Below are 22386 nucleotides of genomic sequence, written 5' to 3'. Positions count from 1 at the left end.
AACAAGTGTTTTGTCATGTATTGTTCTGAGATGAGAACAAAACATCTTTGGCGACGAAAATTTGCAGTGAGGATTTTGGAACAAAAACATGGTAGAACATGTTTGGCAAGGTATTTCACTTCAAGAAATATGAGAACAAAACATGTTTGACAGAGTCAAACTGTAGCAAAAAATTAGTGACAATATAAATTGTGTATAACAATCATTGATAATATGGAAACATGTAATTCCATTTAAATTGGTATCATTCTTATATAAAACTTTTGAATAATGATGAATATGATTCCATTAAAAATTATTCTATACCATTCCATTAAAATCATTTTATTTGAGCTCTATAAAACTTGCATATAATCACTAATCCATTTCATACAATTGAAAGCCTTAGTGACAGACCTTTAGGGACAGTACAAAAACTGTCCCTAAAGACCCTATTTTTAGGGACGGGCTTTTATTATTGTCCTTAAAGACCCTATTTTTAGGGACGGTCATTTATTACTGTCCCTAAAGACTCCATTTTTAGGGACGGGCTTTAATTACTGTCTCTAAAGGCCCAAATAATTTTTTTTCCCTCTTTCGTGCTGCTGGCGGAAACTTGGCGCCACATAAATGATTTTTTTTAATAGAAAACAAAATTAAAAATTAGTCTTTAGGGACGGTAAATGTTCTAATGTGACATTATAAAACGACGTAGTTTTTGTCAGTAGGTATATATATCATGCGTCCAACTTCCTCTACACATCTACACATAAGCCCTAGCTTTCTCTCTCTCCCTCTCTCGTAGAAGCCGTGTATTTCTCTCTCTCTCTCTCTCGTAGAAGCCGTGTATTTCTCTTTCTGCTCTCTCTCTTTAGACGAAAAAGATGCAGACAAGATGATGTTGTAGATTCGATATAGTCTCCCTACTCGAGTTATCTCTCTGGTTCGCCTCTCTAGTCTCCCTCTTCGAGTTATCTCTCTGGTTCGCCTCTCTATTCGAGTTCTCTCTCTGGTTTGGACACGACAAACAACCATTTGGAGCCACAATTTCTTCGAATTTCAGACGGTTATACACATAAATTTGAAGCAAAAAATCAAGGTTCGTCTATCCCTGTCTATATATGTATCTATTAGTTTTGATTTTTTGATTAAGGGTGTTTCATTTATTTATTAATTTTTTTTTTTGGATCTTTCTGTAGTTTTTTTTAATGCAAATACTTATTATAGGGTTTCAAAATTGCAAGTGAAATTGTAGCTTTGGAAGAACTTAGGAACAAGATAGCCAAGCGAGTTGAGGAGCTTTCCATTGAGGGTTCTGTCCATTGGAGCTAACGATCTGAATGTTCCTAACCCAACTGAGGATTCTATTCATTCTTGACTCTAGTGAACCAGTAAGTTGGAGAAGGGTCTGTCTTAGCTGTGGTTTTCCGTGGATGTGCATTACACATCAATTTGGAGCAAAAAATCATGGTTCGTCTATCTCTTTCTATATATATATCTATTAGTTTTGATTTTTTGATTAAGAGTGTTTTATTTGATTTTTTTTTTTTAGGATCTTTCTGTAGTTTTTTTTTTTATGCAAATACATATTATAGGGTTTCAAAATTGCAAGTGAAATTGCAGATTATTTCCTTTGTTTTGCTCTGGTTCCAGTTTGTAGCTAGTTTGGCTTTTTCTTTTGTGCTTTGAGCTTTTGGTTCCCCTTTGTTTTGATTGTTTGCTCCTTTAATAGATATGCAACTTATATAAAGTTTTTGACTGTAACTGACCATCCTCTAATCATATATGTAGATACAATTCGCCAATAATACATTTTCTTTTTCACTTAATGCATGCAAACTCCAAATTTACAGCCACAAATTCATTCACCTCTCACATACCATCTACCTCTTGCAGTGGCACGGGTTCAAATCCTGGAATCAGCATTTCTAGAAGTATGGGTTAGGTTGCCTACCATGTACCTTTGACAGACCTTGCTTAATGCAGGACCCTTGTGCACTGGGTACAACCTTATAGTTGATATGGTAGCATCGAGGTCCCTTGGTTGTTTCTGTTTGGGCTTTTCATGTAAAAATAGTGTCTCTCTTTGTTGCTTGCTTGATTGATTGATGACTAATTAATCAGCTTCATATAGTTGTGAACAAAATTGTTATTGGAATTTTGAATACCACTGGATGGAAGAGACATGTTCAACCCCTTCTAGCTTTGTCATTCCATATATTTTTTGAGAACTTTCTAACTATTTACCAAAGCTTTCTCAACGCTTTATCCAGTATTAATCATCTTCATTCTGCTTTGCTCATATAATCTTCATGTGACTTTTCTGTGAAGAAAAATAAAAGAAAGCCATCATAAGTATCGTCTAAGAGTGTTAGTCTCACTATTATGGTTCTAAAGTTTACTAAAGTTTGTGCAACTTTAATTTGGATTGTACTACCTATTTTGATTTTAAAAAATTTAGGTGAAAACAATATGGCTGAATATAATGCCAAAACTGAAAATTTTTGGACTTGGAAGTTAGTTTAAAACTGCCATTTCAATGAAAAGGCTATTGCTTATGTTATTACTGCTACCATTGCAATTGTTGACAAACGTAAGCAGAGTATTAGGATTATTTCACATACAGTGGTTGATCTCAACCTTTTAACTAGCGTTCTTGTACTTATTAGTGCTAGCTTGTACTACTGCATCAAATAATGAGCCCCAAAAGGGTCATTTATCCGCCCTTTACTATTTTGAGTTGAAATTGGGCTGATTTTACAGAATTTGGTAAAACCCCGCCGGATATTTCAAAATATAAAATAGATTGTTTGCCAATTTTGGTCAACTAATTGGAGCATTCAGACGATATTGATGTGTTGAACTTCCAAGTTGACTAAAAATTGCTGAGTTCAAAACCTTGCTCATGACAGACTCTCTGTTATGCATTTTATTTAATTTAGTTCTCTCTTGCATTTTGCTATTCATCCTAGTTCTTCCTGTACACAATACATCTTTTATTACTCTTAACTTATAATTTGACTTCGATTCTTTTTTTTTTTTGTTTGTAGGGGAATGAAAATGTTGGGGTTGCCCTTCTGACTTATCCTGTTTTGATGGCTTCTGATATTCTTTTATATCAGGTGGGTTTCTGTCTCCGCGGCACAGAATATTGGGTCATGCTCGAAATTCATATCTTTATGGATATGCTGTTTCATCTGGATTGTGTTCTTGCATTTTATTTTTAGACTTTGAAAAGATAAATTAGTCCTCCATTTTGAATTATTGAAATATTGGTTCATTATGATTGTTATGACAGTACACATAACAGATTGAATGGCAAACAGGTAGCACTTTTATGTATGCTTTCTCGACTTCACATGTTGATGATTACCCTGAATATGCATGTATCTTATTAATTGCAGCATTCCTTTGTAGTCTGACTTTGTCCCAGTTGGCAAGGATCAGAAGCAACATCTAGAGCTGATTCGAGAGCTGGCTGAGCGTATGTATATGTATATGTTTCTTTTTCAGAATTTGAGAGCATTTTAACTTTTCTAGAAATTTGTGATTTCAACTGATATTACAAATGATTTTGTTCCGCCGTTAAATTTCGCAGGGTTCTATTATTCTTATGTAGGTATTCATATTGATCTCTAGAAAAACTTGTGCGATTGGTAGATGTCACCAGAATTTCAGGTTTGTTAACTACTTGTTTTAACTATGTATTTGAAATCATTGATTATAATACATTGATTCACTAGTTATTTAGGTTTGCTAACTTTTATTATTCTTTGAATTACTATGCAGAAAATAAGTGAAAGAAATAAAGCTAACCGTTTGAAAAATGAGATTCCACATGCTTCATTGGTAGTGGACTCTTTAGGATTTACGGTGTAATATAACCTGAGGGGATTTTACCATTGTTTAAGACCTGCTAGGTCCAAGCATTGCAGCATATGTGACCGGTGTGTCGCTCAGTTTGACCATCATTGTGGATGGATGGTTTGCTTTCATACCATTCTTAAAATTATATTTTTATGTGATACATATTATAATATATTGTTTTTCTTTCCTTCTCAAAATTTTTTATTTCATCTATCATTTCTGCAGAATAGTTGCATAAGGGAGATAAACACCAGATACTTCATGGCTTGTCTTCTCTGGTGAGATTTACTAGATTTAGCGGCATTGTATTTTATAATCGAGCAAATTGTATTTCTGCTGTAGCTAGTGAGTTTCCCTACGATTTTCTTCTACTCCTATGTTTCACAAATGATCCATGTTTAGGACTGGCATTATTTTTGTTAGAAGACATTCATCTACTTATTTTTTAATTAAAGGTTAAAACTGAAACTACTTAACAGTTGTAATATTTATTGGTTATAAATGGGTCATAGTCGAGCTTTTAAAATTGACTTCAAGTTGCTTATACCTCGATGGGTTGTGCTTTTGGAAAAATGGAAATATTTTGCTGAGGCATAAGGAAATAAAATTGAATTAATACTGGTCCATGTAGGATATTTTATGCGAGTATTTCACTAAAATGTGACAACCGTAGAGGTTGCATTATTATTGATGACTGTGGTAAAGGCCTAAACCCAATCAGTGATTGTGCTGTGTGACATTTGCACCATATAAATGAACTATTTGGCTCACCCAACCCAATCAGTATTACAGTGCATGTGCTGCCTCCATAATGATTCTTGATTCTACTTGTGTTGAGTGCTTCTTTAGTGCTTATGCAGGCATTTCTTACTCTGTGTATATGGAACAGTAGCCATTGGGTTGGTTCTTGCTGGTCAGTTGAAAGAACTAAAAGTTATATATATTCTAACAGATAGTTTATTTTTTTATTTTTTGCATATAACATCTCCTAGTTGGTGGTTGAATTTTTATAAGAGCCTAAATTTGAATAATTATTTTCTGATTTCCTATTTGCAGTTTATTATGGCATTCAGAATTCTTTTGGTAGCTTGGCTCCACATGTCGAACAAGTGAGTGCTTCTAGATTTATATCTTGCTTCTTGTATGCAACCTATAATTTGCGTTTAGGAAGTATTACTTTCTAATTGCATTTCAGTATTTTCTACTGTGATATTAACATTCTATTTGTTTCCTTATAAAATTTTGAATATATTCATATATTTAATACTCTACCATGCTTGTTCGCGAGTTTTGAAATGATGGGAACATGTTTCTTTAAGAAGAGAAAATTGGGGAAACATCATTTTGGGAACACACCTAGAATGCCATAGTCATCACAACGGGGTTATGGTTAAATCGCAAAATCTTGAGAGTTTCAAATCAACTATAAATTCTAAAGTAACATCTACTAAATTAGAAGAGCAGATGGTTTATATTTCACATATAAGCTAGTGGACATTGCTTATTATACTTGGACTAAGAATCTAAAATTATAAACTATAAATTATACAGTAGAACTAAATTAAACCACCTAATGGCAAACATAATGACCCCACTAAGCCCTAACCCACGAGAAGAGGCCTTACGTACAAAATATTTATCTTATTAAGTACCCTATTCACATTAATGTAATAGATCACAAATAAGAATAACTAATATTACACTGGTCAAAAGTAAACATAAAATAGAACTCAACTTAATCTAGGACATATACAAGGTCCTGAGTTGGCCTCACAATGTGGGAAATTGGAATTTCGTGCATGGTTAAGGGTTCTTTGTTAAATTTAGAGATTATCATGGCTTTCATCACTTCCTTGGCCCCATTCTCTTTTTATCATTTTATCATTGTAATGTCTTCATTTGGAGTCATATCTCTTTTATTTAATCATGTGTATAACATAAAGATATCACATTTAGCCTTTCTTATTTTTCACTATTTTTTTTCTCACTTTCCTAATTTCTCTCACTTATCTTGGATTCAAACATATAGGAGATGTATGGAAATGCTACTTGGAACAGCTGGAGCAATGATGCCTGACTATGAAGATGTTTAAAGCTGATACTATTTGGAACGGCTAGAGCAATGATGCCTGATTATGAGGATGTTGAAACCATTTGATGTTAAGGCTGCCAGCGAATATTTTGTAGTTTTTGTTTAAAAAATAGAGATTTTATAGTTTCATTATGAAATTAAGAGCTTGAAGTTTTTATAGATTTTATAGCGCTATTGTGATAATTCTTTTTCTGAACTTGATACTGGTATATAACATATTAACTGTGTTCTTTTTATTCAGAATTTGTCCCGATTCAGAAAAGTTGCATACACAATCTCCCTTTTTTTTCCTTCATACCTTGGACTTGCAACATAGAATGTTTTAATCACACAAATCAAACCGAGCCCAAAATAAAAACATAATAAAAAATCAAATGAGTATTAGGGACAGTTTTTAGCTGTCACAAATTTTAAAATAAATAAAAGAATTATGTATCAGGGACGGTAATTACTGTCCCTAATACTACATGTATTGGGGACAGTCACCAAAACTGTCCCTCCTATATAAATGATTAGTGACGGTTTCTACCGTCCCTAATACCTTTTAGGGACAGTATTATTTGGGACAGTAGTTACCATCCCTAAAAGCCGAGTTTTTTGGGGGCGGTCATTTTTTACCGTCCCTAAAGATCTTTTGGCACGCAATAATTAGGGACGGACGATTTTAATCATTAGGGACAGTCTTGGGGTTTTTAGGGACATATTTGATTGTCCCTAAAAACCAAATTTCTTGTAGTGATACTTAAATATACAGATTGTCTATAATTAACAATCCAACCAATATTTAAATTGTACACAAAGTTGTCCCATCTCTCTATATATAGATCTTGAATTAACTATTTATTACAAGAGGCAAACTGAAAAAATTTCAAAGTTGTCTGATCTCTTTCAAGTCCAGCATTACTGAAGGAAACAAATGTCCACTCATTTCCAATATTTGTCAACAGCATCATTGTTAATGTTGGAAGACTTCAATATAGAAGCACAAGTGCATTCCACTCCAAAAAAGCAGTTGATGCTGAGAATGTATTGATGGATGCCTGAATTTCTTCTAATATTTTTCCCTTAGCTTCGGGTACTACTTTGCAAGATAACTATAATGGAATGCACTTATTAATTAAGCCATGAAAAATGTTAGATCCATAGTCAAATGTCACAAAGAAGTACTTAGAAATGAGGAATGTAAAGGTTATTCAAATACCTCATACATTATCACCCAAGGAACTGCTCCTATTCCAATAAAAAATAATGCTAATGTATCTTAGTGCTAGTGCTAAATTAAAAAACCCAAGGTTCACATCTTTTTCACAATTCCAATTTCAATTTCAACTTTTCGAGTCCACTTTCCATTTTTCATTTCTCAATTCAATTCACAAAGGTAAAAATTCCAATTAAACAAACAAAGGCCTATTTCACATATGCCCAAACTCCTCAACAAAAACAACAACAATACTATCCAATCCTCCATTCACAAAACAGCAACCCAACAAAACTAAATCACAGTCCCAAATTTCATTTTTGTCTCAGTTTATCTCAACAACATCACAATGTATTTCATTCAAGTCCCACAGTGCAAATTTGTTCAATTTCAGTCCATAGCATTTTTTCAATTTTCTGTTTTTCAATTTGTTTTGATTTTTCAGTTTTCAATTTACAGAGAAGGTGCATATATATACAAAGATGAAATATAAAACAAAATAAAATTAAAAAAAAAATGAAAAAGAAAATTAAAAGAAAACTCAACATACCTGAAATGAGAGAGATGAGGAAATAGAGAGAGAGAGCTTGGGGAGATTCTGGAAAATTTTCGGCCAAACCGTGGCCGAAGAAGAAGACTGGAACTCAGTTGCAGAGGGCTGCCGGCGTTTCTCCTTGGCCTAAATCGGCCGGAGAAAGAGAGAAGAGAATCCGAGAGTGGAGAAAGACACGATGAAGAGAGAGCTCGGCCCCTTGGCCAAGAGCTCGTCAGAGTGACAGAAGGCAGCGACGAAGCTTTGGGTCCGCCGGAAAATGCAGAGGTGAGAAAGAGGGAGCTTTTCTTCAGATCGGTCGTCGTTTTCAGCAAAAAAGCACGAACAGTTTGGAATCGCCTCCGGAATCGCCAGACGAGAGCGCAGAACATAACCCTAAAATTTGTTCCAACTTTGTATATACATGTGCTGGGTTGGGCCAAATTGTTCTCTCCTCTACAGTGCATGTATAGCCCAAATATTTGTTGGAACAATTCGGAACACGTAAATGGTATTCCAACTTTGGGCCCGAATTCTTGGGATGTTGTGGAACTGTTATAAACAAAACAAGGCGGGCCTAACATGTTTTGGGCTGAAATAGTGGTACTGTAGCGGGTCTGGAACAAAACATACTAGACCATTACGCATACCAAACAGGCCTAAATAACCAACAATTACAATGACTGAAAAGCATATAGAATCATGAGTCTCATGACAAGTTAGGCAAGTTGTAATGATATTTATTAACTAATATATAAAAAGTTAAGGGGAGGTGGTTATATTGGCACTTCAATTTTTACCATTGCACTCTAATGTTAAATAAAATAACACCTTTAACCCTAACTTTATAAATAAATTATTATTATTTTTTAAAAATACTATAACTATCCTTTTAGTTATGGAAAGATCTTTTCATAACCCCCTCTTTCTCTACCATTAACATATTATCTTTATAAATAAATTAACCCTAACTTTATAAATAAATTATTATTATTTTTTTAAAAGAAAGAAAGGTGGAGGCAATCATACAAATGTGAAGTGCAAATAACACCTACCAAAATTAAATATGAAGTTATATTAACTCTTTGGTCATGCTTGCATGTGATATGCAGGAATGAAATGCCCATTTGAATTATTTCTTTATCTGGTATGAAATTCAAAATGAAAATAGCCAAAGTTTGGTTGTTAAAATTTCCGGGACCAACTCAATTATTTTAGGACAACTACAAAAATTTGGTTGTTAAAATTGCAACCCCATTGACAATTTTTATTCTGACACTATTATAATACCGAACAAATGAAAATTTGAGGGATGGTCACCCCGCGGGTCGGTGCGGCTAATGGGCCCCTTACAATTAACTCTAGAACATTTTTAATAGGAAGTTTGGTAAACGTCAACTTCCTATTATAATTACCAAAGATTTGATGTCACGGCTTATGTATATTGATGAGGATTGCAGTGACATCACTTTTATTTGTAAATATTTACACATTGTTTTATTTCTTAAATACTGATAGAACCCACTAAATTAATATATATATATATATATATATATATATATATATATATATATATATTTTGCTCTAAGAGTATAGTAGCGTTGGCAGGTAAATTCTTGAAGTCTCGCCTTTTAAGAGTACAGTAGTTATGGGTCAATGAATGTGTTGCATAACTTATCCGACATAATACAATTGATTGATGCCACAAATAAGACACATAATATAAGATAAGAATAATGACACCCTCAAGATTTGGTATAAGGATAAACATATACAAGTTAACCTATTTAGATTTATGGAAAGTCATTTTTGCGCTTAGTTGGCCTATTTATACACACTATTACTGCCACTTTTTTTTTTTTGAATCCACTACTTCACATATATAGAACTATATATATATACTATAGAGACGATGTGACTGAAAATCATCTATATATGTAAAAATCCATATATAGAACTATTACACACATATATATTTCGACGATACGAATACGTGATCACAGAGAATTCGTTGGTGATGGCGAGGATGTCGATTGTCGGCAAATACGTAAGGAGACAGGTGATTCATCACGTTGAGTGTCAGAGGATGAGTTCTGCCGCCGCCGAAGGCAGATTTGGATGTGTCTTTCTGGATTGACGATTTGAACTTGGTTAACATCGTCCGTACTGACTCACAGAGTTTGATCAGCGAGGTGACACACTGTGCTTGAACGACGAATGGTGATTCGAATGGCGAAGATTGATTAATTGATCTCCGACGAGATTGTAAGGTACACATTAAGTAACCGGAACCACCACCACTACCACCCACCATCGCCACCTCCACGATCACAAACTCCACCCTCTCTCCACTCACCACCGCAACGTCTACCACCTTCCTTTGCTTCCACAACCAAGAAAAATCCACCCCTTCTATTTAACCCACCATTGCCTAACAAGTTACTAAAAAACAGAGGGCTTTATAGAGAAATAGAATACAAAATGGCTAAATAGAAAACTTAGTAATGTAGGTGGTGGTGGATATGGTGGGTCTGTGAAGTGGTGGTGGTGGTGGTGGTGGTTGGTTTAGTAGTATGAGTGGGGTGGGTCTCAACTTTTAAGGGTATTTTGGTCAATCAAAAAGAGTTAGTATTGGGTAAATTGGTAATTTAAAGTGTCAAATGGTAACAATGTCAATTCACTGTGTGTGAGGACCATTAGAGGTGTCTTTGTTAATTTTACCAAACATAAAATAGTGTCATTATTAGAAAATGGCATAACTTATATATAGTTGTTCTCATGCAAAATCTCATGAAGTGTCATTATACTTTACCCTAGAATTTAACTTGGGAAGAAAATGAGTTTTAGTAATTTTTTATTGTATTGGCAGTGAGTAGATTACCAAATTATTAATAGTGGAGACATGTGTGTGTTTTAGTAATTATTAACCAGTTAATGGCCTAACGATATTAGGTCACTACTTCCCAAAAAGAGGATAGGAATTTGAACCTCAGTAGAAATATGTGTGTGTGAGTACCAATTATAAAAAAATAATAATAAAATAAAAAGTTTTGCTTTAATTTAGTGAGTCGGGGTAATACATGTCATCACTAGCAGCAATTTAATTTTTCTCTTCCACTACCCTTACAAAAAAAAGAAGGGTATAATAGTACAAGGTGGGCTGCACGCTCAAAGTCCAAAAGGCTAGTGGCCACGCCTAGGGTGACAGCAAGAACCAAAAAAGGTAAAGAAAAGCCTATAGCTAATCTTAAGGCCCAATCCCACATGCACACAATTATGTATGACTTCTTAATTTCTTATTGCCACTGGCGGGGATATTATATATTATTAGAGAGAGAGAACATGTGTTCTAGCATTATTTTACATAAAATGCCTGATCTTTTATTCATATTAAGTCACGTAAAGGGAGCGGGCGTGAATTCGAGATCCGGACCGTTTCCATTATGTGTAAATTAATTTTGTCACTTTTATATTTTGGTTTTTACTTTCATTCCTATTTTATATGACTTAGAATGCAAGTACGTGCACGATGCATTCATTAAGAATGATTGTGTTACTGAAGTCATGGCTGTCAAATTAAAAATTTCATCATTACACCGAAAAGAAAAAATAACTCCTATGAGCTAAACTCTATCAAGACAAAACATAAGTGCTTATGTACACTAGTAATCAAGCTCATCTCATGCAAAAAAATTTAGTAACACTTTGGTTAGCAATTTGTAAAATTCTTGCCTAACAAAGAATTGGTAATTGAAGAATTTATAGATAGGGTGAGGTAGGGAAGAGTTTGCAGAGAGAAGAAAAGTGTGTATAGAGAGAGTGAAAAATTAGTAGGTAATCTTTGCATTAAATAAAGATAATCGTTCTTTAATTGATATGGACGTCAAACTCTTTTAATTAAATTAGCTACTTGCATCATGAACTTGTTACTTTAATAGAGTTATCCTTACAAATCTCTCATGCATGGAAACATCAACTTTTGATACTGAACTATTTATATAATATGTAGCGTTGGCTTGTGGTTTGAATTAAAAAAAAAAAAAAAAAAAAAAAAAAAAAAAAAAAAAAAAATTGTATTGACAAATTGAAAACCTAAAACACATTTCACAAGTATATATGTATGCACATACTACTATTTGAATTTTTTTAAAAAAAAAAAATGTTTTACAAAAAATTTTTAAAAAAATGTTTCATATTGACATATTGAAAATCCTAAAACCCTTTTCGCAGGCATAAATCTATGCGCATACTACGGGTTCAATTGAAAAAACATTTTATTTTAAGTGTATTGACAAATTGAAGACACTAAAACCCTTTTCAAAAGCATAAATGCATGATGCACATACATTTGAAACTCGATTCGATACCATGAAAAAAAACAAAATTAAACAACAAATAGAAAGATTGAACTGACCAAACAAAATAGGATCGATTCACATCGATACAGTTCGATTAGAGATAATTCCTCTTTGATCTCAAACAACAACTCGATTGGGGTTTGTTTTAGCTTCTTCTTCTTCTTCTTTTCTTTTTTTTTTTCAACAAATTAAATGGCTCAATTTGGGTTCCATGAGTTGTCGTCAACTACTATAGAACCCTAGGGCAGAACATTTTTTTTCTTTTTCCAAACAACAAAATTCATGATTTTATAACTAGTGAAAGACGTCAGTTTACTCGTGGCTTTTTTTGTCCACTAATTTTTGTGCTCAAACTATACCAAAGGAGGCCATATTTAAGCTCCCTTTCTCCACAATTGCACCCTAATCTTAAAGGAATTATTTCTAATATGACATTATAGGTAAATCATTATTTTTTCTCTCAAATAACCACATCTTCCCTTTGAAATATAGAACGATTTTTAATTTCATCTCCGCCACCTCTTCAATCGCTAACCTATTTAGTCTCCCTCGTTGATTCTCAAGCCCTCTTTCTCTTGATCGATTTCTTAACCCGTGTCTCAATGCTCCTTTTTCTCTCTTAAATAACTGCCAATCATAGTACCATCGACGCTACCACCAACTCTGCCGCCACCATTATGCAGAGCCACTTCAATTATTGCTTTGGAAACAACTTCTGTATTTGGAAATTAAGGGAACCATTGGATGCGCACATGCGCTTTTTTAATTTTTGGCGGTCAAAGAACCACTTGTAGTGGTATTATCTCTTTTCGGAAGCCAATGCCATAAATCATTTTGAAACATATATGTGAAGTATAAAATTGTAATTGGCATATTTCGGTGTAAAAACAATTTCGGATGGAATTGTAATTTTTATTTCTTTTTGAGTCTTAGTGATGGATGTGGAAAATTCAAATGAAGCTAGTCATGCCTACTTCGATTTGATATCGATCAACATTTGGCCAATCGGTTGAACTTTCAAATTATACCGATTGAACTTGTCCAGGTCAAAAAAAGGAAACATTGTTTTTATCAACTTCAATTACCTTTTTCAAGTATGGCTTAAAGGGATGTTTTAGCATGAAATTGTAAAGGTTTTCTAACCCTAGGAGATCTCTCTAAACTTTTATATAAACTTTTTTTTACACACAAATCATTACGTCTTTTTGATTAAAGATTTTAGAACATTAGTGAGCCTTTGTGTTAGTTTTCAAACAGTTATTATTTTTCTTCTTTTTTAGAGCACACAACTATGCACTTGAGGATTTAGGTTGTTATTCAACAATTGATCGGAGTTTGCATGATTGAAGAACTTATTGCCATCGGTCATCAAAGCAGTTGTCGACTTTTAACTTCAAAATTCAGATTTGAAGAGATTACACTTTAAAGGGATCAAGGTGTTCATGTAGTGGTCATTGATCTACCAGCAATCCTTCTGTAGGAATCCTTCTATAGGAATCAAGGGAATAATCTTGAAGTCAAGTGTTGTTGTACGGGGGAGTCGCAAAGCCGAATACGTTCAGCGGTTGGTTCTTGGTAGAGTGAAAGAGTGTGAGACTGAAAAAAAATCATTGTACTTTGCTTCATTTATAGTGGATCTTTTCACTCGGGACCCCGTGATAGTCTCTGAGAATTTTTCCGACATTGGGTAAGTTTCATAATAACAATCCTCACACTACCTAAACACAATATTATCCGCTTTTGACTCCCCCGTATCAGAGACTTCCTAGGATGTCATTTATCCTTGTACTACTTGAAAGTAAGCACATTTAACTTTGAAATTCTGATGGGTTCATGGCCATTATGGCTTTAAAACGTATTGTATCATAGAAGGGTATTGAACCTTACTGAAAGGGAAAAAATTCCCATAAATATGATTGCTGAAAGAAGGCCAAAGGATGGGTTAAGCTATTAAGGATAGGCCTAAGGAACGTAAATCTAGCCTAGCTAATTAAAGAGGCCACTCCATGTGGGCCGAGCCAACTAGCAGATATAGAAGGCCCATCAACCCAAATGCAAGGGCACAAAGGGAAGAAAATTAGGGCAACACACTATCAGTATAAATAAAGAAAGATAGATAGAAAAAGGGGATGTATGGCATAAAAAAACTTTCTGTTTATAGTGAAGGAGCATTTTGTATACCTACACCTAATTGGTGCCGTCTGTGGGAAACGACGAGTGAGATCATGTAGTCTTTCGATCTAATTCATTACACAACTGCAATCAGGAACCATGATCGGAGAAGGAAGGATGCATTAGTAAGGAGGAAATCGAAACGATTGGCAGGAGGAACTCTAGCAACTAGTTTAGACCCTGCGCTAGGAGAACGAATAGTTGGTGAAACCCTGTGTCGTGAGAATGCAGAACTCAGATTGCGCCTGCAGTGCGAGGCAATATCGCGTCCCTACCCCACTAATGGACAATGCGGTGGCGAACGAAGTTGATCAACTATAGAATAACAGAGTCAGGTCTGTTCATCTTAATCCTTGCCCGTGCGAGATTAACCCAGAGCGCAAGGAGCTGATAAACGAGCAAGAAGGAACCAGTTAACCTGCTACATGAAAATCCACTGTAGGCCAGATGTTCAACGAAATGTCCAAGACATAAATTAAAACACAGGTCCAGAAGGAGATAAGGAAATAGATGAAGACACCTACATCAGCCGATATGGCCGTCAAGGTAGCCGCCCACATAGTGGAATACCCTTTCACAGAAGGAATCCTCAAGAACCTTAAGATGAAGAAGTTCATCATCCTAACATTCATCTCATTTGAAAGGACTAAAGATCCAATGGAACATGTCTAAAATGTGTAGATGAAATGGCTTTACACACCAACGATGACGCTTTGATGTGTAGAATGTTTCTAACAAGTCTTGCCAGACCAGTGATCAACTGGTTCAAGCATTTGCCAAAGGGGTTGGTCGGTAGTTTCCGTCAGCTGTGCAAGCTATTTATGGCTCAGTATTTTGGCAACCAACGAATCCAGAAGATAGTGTCAAGTCTGTTCACCATGAGGCAACACAAAGGTGAACTGTTACAAGCATTCCTCACTTGGTTTAACATGGAAATGAGTATGGATAACTGCGATAAAACGACATGAATTGAGGCTTTCAAGCTATTGATCATCCCAGGGACAAAATTTTATTCTCCGTTGGTAAGAAAAACCCCACTGAACATGGGAACGCTGAGTTCTAAGGCTCATGGGTAAATATAATTAGAAGAAGAGGAAGCAATGAGGCAATAAAGAACCACCATGGTTGTCGTAGAGAACTGATCACGTGATAAGATGAAAAACCAAAGGCCATCAATTCAAGCACCACCAGATCCTTAGAGGCCTCCTAAAAGACAAAAAGATGAGGAAACTTTGACACCTCTAAGAACCTCTCTAACCAGGCCCTATCAAAAGAACAAAGCAAAGTTCACAGCACCATAGCCGATTAGGCAACTGATCAAAGAGACCAGTCAAAGCACTGTGCCTTCCATAGTGATTTTGGTCACCAAACCATTGAGTGTAGGAATTTGAGGAGACAGGTTGGGATAGTGATTGCTAGAGGAGAATTGTTAAACTATCTACAGCCAAAAGATCAAACAAATTCTAACTATTTACCGAGACCCAACAATCAGGGAAAGGGGAATGAAAAACCAAATCCTCAATAGGCCCATCTTCTTTGGATCATTAATGTTATACATGGGCAACCAGAAAGAGACGAGGAAACTGAAAAGGTATACCGTTCGTATCTAAGGCAAGCCCAGAAGTTGAGGAGAGTATGCAATGTCAGTACCATGAGAAGGGAGAGAACACGTCGCATATAAAGTTTATGGATGCTGAACTTCAAAGGGTGCAAACCCTACATGAAAGTCCTCTTGTGATCAGCCTCATGGTGGCCAGTTGCCTCATCAAGCGAGTCCTGATCGACCCAGGAAGCAGTGCCAATATAATCACCAAGTCATCTTTTGAACAACTGATGACTGACCCAAAACAAATTAGGATGGCTGGGAACTAACTACTAGGTTTCGGTGGCAAGAGGGAGGAACCAATCGGAGTAATTGATCTGCCAGTCTATGCAGCACGAAGGAATCTCAAGGAAAACTTTGTTATTGTGGACGTCCACCCATCCTACAACTTGGTGATGGGAAGGGGGTGGATCCATCGCATGCAAGGGGTCCCATTTACCTTACACCAAGTCATGAGATGCTTGAACCCAGAAAGGAATGGTGTGATTGATATCTGGGGAGATCAAGTCGCTACAAAAAAATGTTACGCGATAACACTTTAATCATAAGGGCAATGACGTTGCCCAACCCCAAGAACCCAAATAGCAATTACCGAATCCTCTGCCTAAGTTAATCGAACAGAGCATCGAGGCGGAAGAACAGATCCTTATTGAAGAACAGCTAAGATATAAACAAAAAACTCTACTACAGCAATAATATAAACATAAACACAGTTTCTGCAGATATAAAATGATGAAATAAACTTGCCTCAACCTTCACACAACACCAGACATTGCACCATAAAATTGATTCATAAGGCCTCCATCATCACTTTAATGAAATGCTATCTTACAAATAGAATTCTAAGATGAATATGCAGCTCAATTCTTGGATCAAAACACAGAAAATATTTTTCATTTGGTCACTTGAGATTAGCACTCACATTGTAGCTCACAAGGGTGTCAAAATAACCACACTAGAGGCTCTAAAGCTGCTGATGTTATAACATTAATTGTATATATACTAGTACATTGAGTTGTAATCCTACCCTAATGAAGAAAGAAACGTGTCACATTCCATCAATCATTGGTGAAGGAAAATTCTGACATTCCTTGAGTGAAAGAACCATAATGCCCCTGCCAGCTTTGAGGTTTTTGTCATTTAGTGCACTAGTAATAATAACAGCTCATAAGAATACATATATCTGATATATACACCAAGCTTGGAGCCAAAGAAATAAATAGTTGTCCTCACTCTCTCACTCTAGGACCACTGAGCACGTGTCAAGCAAATACACTACATACACAATGACCAAAATACCTTTCCAGAGGACACTTGTCTCAATATTACAAAAACATGTGTTGCAGCCTATGTACATGCTAACCAATTTAATTTTTGAGCTCTGTAGTGCAATGTAGTATCCTCAACAACTGTAAAATGATTTCACACGTGTTAAAGGACTAAAATATTCTTAAGAGTAACCGAGATAAAAAATAATGTGTTATACTAGAAAATTGGCAATATAAACCTGTAAAACTGATATGTGACACAATATACCTTTCTTAGAGAATTTCAAATAATCTTAGCATACTTAAGTGACCATAATACCATTGTGAATATCAGAGAAGAATACTGAAATGCCCTTGAGAGGGCAGATGCCCTTGTATATTAGAAAATTTTACATTTTTAGCCTGTTTTGAAAGTCTAAGATACAATGTACCTTCTCAAATGAATTTCAAAAGACCTCACATATATAGCAAATTTCACATATATAAAAAATTACAATACTACCCTTGAACTAACCTATTGATAAGTGCTTAAATGCTCCATATTTTAACACCTAAATTAGGGTATTTTAGTCATTGCATCTATCTTGTTATCATGTTTTAGTTCTAATTTATGTTTTTGTCAATTTCAGATCAATAAGGTTCAAACGGACTAATTTTGGTTCATTAAAGCCTTTTTGGAGACAAGTAAAGACATTCGGAAAAAGTTCAGAAAATGGCAAAAAGAGGTCGCAGCCCATTGTTCGTATAATGTGCTTATTCTTCAAAAGTGGTCAATTATACCTTTTTTTGGGCCTTTTATGATGTTCCCAAAGATCAAGAAGCAAGCCAATTAGCCCGGGGCCAAAATGGAGCTAGAAGAGGCTAGAAGGAAATTTTTAACACTGGGGGACTGATCCCCCACTATTCACAGAACTAAAAATGCCCTTGGTGGATCGATCTCCCAGCACCCGGTAGCATTGCAGGATTGATGTTTACTTGGCTACAGGATTTTATTGTTTTGGGCTTATTTTGTAACTTATTGGTCTTCAATAAGGCTTATTTAAGGAGACCAATATCCATTATTTTTAGGGAGTTATTATTATTATTGATTATTAAGTTTTTATTTTCATAATCGAGATATCGATATTCTCTTTAGAAAACATGAAGAAAAAGTTAGGATTCTTGAGAAAAGTTCAGAGAAGAAGAAGAGGAGCCAAATGAATCAAAGGATGGGGCTTGTTGACATCTTGCATCCATCAACCATGAGCGGCTAATTCTTCAACTTAGGGTTGGATAAACCCTAAGCATATAACCTAACTTTTCTCTCTTTTACTATTTTGGGGATTTAATTTATGTAATTTTTGTTATAGCCTTGATATATATATATAATAATTCTTTCAATTGATTATCTTTGTCAATTTCATATATAATATCTTATATGTTTTTGAATGATAATTGATCTTTACACTTGATTTCTTTGTGAATTGAATTATGTGATGGCTATGCATTGTATTAATTTGATGTAATTGTGTTCTAATTTGATGAACATTACTTATATTAGATGGGTTGTACTACACAATTAGGTTAATGTCTAGTTTAAATAGGTTAATTTCAGGTTTGATTAGTTTAATTTAAGGTAAATTAGTTAATTGCAATTTAATTATTAGGTAAATAGACAATCCATACAATTGTTTGAAATCCATACTTATTATTACAATTACATATCCTCTAGATTAATGTGTATTGAATTTGTAATTTGAATTGATGAATTATGCTTTGAATTGGTGAATTGCACTACACTTAGTTTAATTGTCATTAGGTAGTTAATTCATGCTTGATATTGATGGTTTACACTTTTCATTGCAATTGTTATCCATATATAGATTACATAGTATTATTTCCCCAATTAGTTAAAAGTTAGTGAGTTAAGGAATGTGTTTTGGTGGTGAATCCTACATCCTAAGTCTCTTTTCAATCTCTTAAACTCTATTTCTTTATTGCAATCATTTAGTTTAAAATTAGTTTTAATCACAAACAAAACCCTTTTTAGCAATCACATAAGCACTAAAGTAGAATTCAATTCCGAAAACCAATAATTATTTAGATCTCTTAGGATAATCTCTACTCGCTTCATACTCCATAGTATAAGTGTTTAGTGGTTTTATAAATTATAAAATATGATGCCCACTTGACATTATTTCTAAACCTAAAGTGATGTGCATTATTTTGTGCACACGCTCGGTCGCATCATAGTTTTGACACTTTTGCCGGGGAAAAACCCAGTCGGAATTGGAGAAGAATAACGACCCAACCGAAATCATTGGAGAACAGCGACCTAGCCGTGATCAGAGAAGAACGACCCAGCCGCGACGCCGGAGAAGAACCAACCGCAACGCCGTTGAAGAGAAGAAGAGAACAACGGGAGATTGTGGGTTTGTGTTACACCATGAACGCCAGGAAGAAATTGGGAGTGAACACCATGAAGAGATTCATGGGGAGGAGAAGAGTGATGAAGAACGGATGAAGAGATTGTGAGGGGAAATTTGCTTGAGGAATTCGAAGGGAGAAGAGAGGCAAAAAATTGAGGGCAAGGCTAAGGGGCTCGATCACCTGAAGTGAGGGATCGATTATAATAAACAAAAAATTTCTCCTTTACTATACAATGAGAAAGTGGAAGGGGATTGATCCACATGGTTGGGGGATCAATCCACTAGGGCCTTTTTTTTGTTGGTCTCTACCAAAGCATGGGATTGATCTCTTATTGCGGGGATCGATTGTTTTTTTTTTTTTTTTTAAACACAAAACTAGAAAGAAATCTATATATATATATTAAAATAAAATATATAAAAATAATAGTAAATAAATAATAAAATCAAATAATAACCTACACTACCCATTAAATTTTTTTTATTTTGTTATTTATTATATATATATATATATATATATATATATATATATATATATATATATATATATATATATAATAAAGCAAAACTAAAAAGAAATATATATACACCAAAATGAAATATACATAAAAAAAAAAAAAAAATTGAAATAAAATCAAACACCAACCTAAACTACCCATTACAAAAAAAATTTATTTTGTTATTTATTTATTTATTTATTTTGGAATTTAAAAATGCATAAATGTACAAAAGGAAAAAGAAAATAAAAAATAATAAAAAATAAAATAAAATAAAATAATAAAAATAAAAATAAAATGTAAATTAACATGCAACGAAGGAGAAACTCGATACAACTAGTGTTTATTGTTGCTATAAAGACGTGAGATGCTCTCAATTTTCAAAGTAAATGGGATCCACTAAGAGAGCGGATTCCACATTTCTTTGAAGAGCTTGTCCATCAATATATGGTTTAAGCCTTTGACCATTAACTTTGAAGGTCCCTTCATCCTTTAAATTTTGAAGTTCAATTCCTCTAGCTTATTGATTTGGAGCAAATGGTCATTTCCAGCCTTATCAAAATCAAAGTTGAGTTTTTTTATTGCCTAAATTAGTTTGTGTTCTAGCTTAACTGGAAGATGATAAGGTTTCCCATAAACAAGTCTATATGGAGACATGCCTATTGGATTCTTGTAAACTGTCCGGTAAGCCCACAAAGCATCATTCAATTTCCTTGACCAATCTTTTCGGGTCGGATTGACAATTTTCTCAAGAATATGCTTGATTTCCCTATTGGAAACCTCGACTTGCCCACTTGTTTGGGGATGGTAGGGAGTGGCCACCTTATGTATGACGAAGTATTTCAAGAAAAGTTGCTTCAAGAATTGATTGCAGAAATGTTTTCCTCTATCACTTATCATGGCCTTTGGCATACCAAAACGAGCAAAAATATTTGATTTGATGAATGTAATTACCACGGAATGGTCATTCGTTTTGGTAGCACAAGCCTCAACCCACTTTGATACATAATCAACGGCAAGGAGAATGTATTGAAAGCCATAAGACATTGGGAATGGTCCTATAAAATCTATGCCCCATACATCGAAGATTTCAACTACGAAGACTGAAGTTAAAGGCATAATGTCTCTCTTTGACATTGGTCCCAACTTTTGGCACCGAACACACACCTTACAAAAGTTATAGGCATCTCGGTGGATAGTGGGCCAGAAGAGCCCACTTTGAAGAACCTTCAAAGCGGTCTTTTTTCCACTAAAATGCCCACCACAAGCAAGTGTGTGACAAAACACAAGGACGCTCGGAACTTCACTTTCCAGCATACATCTCCTTATGATTTGATCTGGGCAATAATGAAATAGAATGGGATCTTCCCAATAGAATTTTTGGATGTTAGCAAAGAATCGGTCCTTATATTGTTTTGACCAATTAATGGGAAGTTTGCCGGTTGTAAGATAGATAACAATGTCGACGAACTAAGGCAACATCCCATTTGAGATTTGAAAGAGTTGGTCATCCGGAAATTATTCATGAATTTCAAGATTCGGAGAAGATTCAACCATTAATCTACACAGATGATCGGCAATGACATTGTTGGAGCCCTTTTTGTCCTTGATTTCAAAGTTACACTCTTGAAGAAGTAGGATCCATCTTATCAAGCAAGGTTTGGTTTCCTTTTTCATTAAAAGATGCCTAAGAGCGGCATGACCGGAAAACACAATTACCTTGTGGTGTGGCGGGGGTCGTCGTCCTCACCGTTAAGCTTAAAGAGTATGCATTAAGGCGAAGGCCAAGAGTTTTACATTTATAGAAACCACTACTACCTTTCACTAAAAATATAGCTAGGGCGAGTAGGGATCGTCCCAAGGGGCTGTGAGGATCGACCAATGTCGTGGAATTGTTATTAGGGCTAGTAGGTCGAGTGATCAAACAATTGGTTGGTTAGTTGATTAAAGAGCAACTAAATTAAACTAATTGATAGCAAAAGAATGCAATTAAGAGTAAGTAAGAGAAAGAAAGATCTTGGGGTTTAGAGATCACCACCAAGCAATGCATTTCTATATCATTGACAAGTGATTAATGAGGGCAAATAGTGTGTTGCAATATTGGTGTGTGTGTGTTTGGTTGATTCAACAAGTAAGGATGACTAGTTAAGCATGCATTGTCTAAGCATCATGTGAAAGGTACAACATATCTAAGCAATGAAGCATATATTGTCTAAACAACATGTGAAAGGCACAATAAATCAAAATACAATAAATCAAAATAAGTCATTAATCCTTTCATTAAGCTCACAATCCAAATACAACACAAGGATAGAGGCATTTGTTAATTGCATTCAAAAGCTTAGATCATTAAACAACAAGCATAGATTGTCTTCCCATTTAACACTACACTACATCTACACTACTAACATGAAA

The sequence above is a fragment of the Cornus florida genome, unplaced genomic scaffold (assembly GCF_030987335.1).
Source record: "Cornus florida cultivar Cherokee Brave unplaced genomic scaffold, ASM3098733v1 CherokeeBrave_3.0.0_Hap2_Chr05, whole genome shotgun sequence".
In the NCBI taxonomy this organism is placed as follows: Eukaryota; Viridiplantae; Streptophyta; class Magnoliopsida; order Cornales; family Cornaceae; genus Cornus; species Cornus florida.
Note: the sequence above shows the minus strand (reverse complement) of the source record.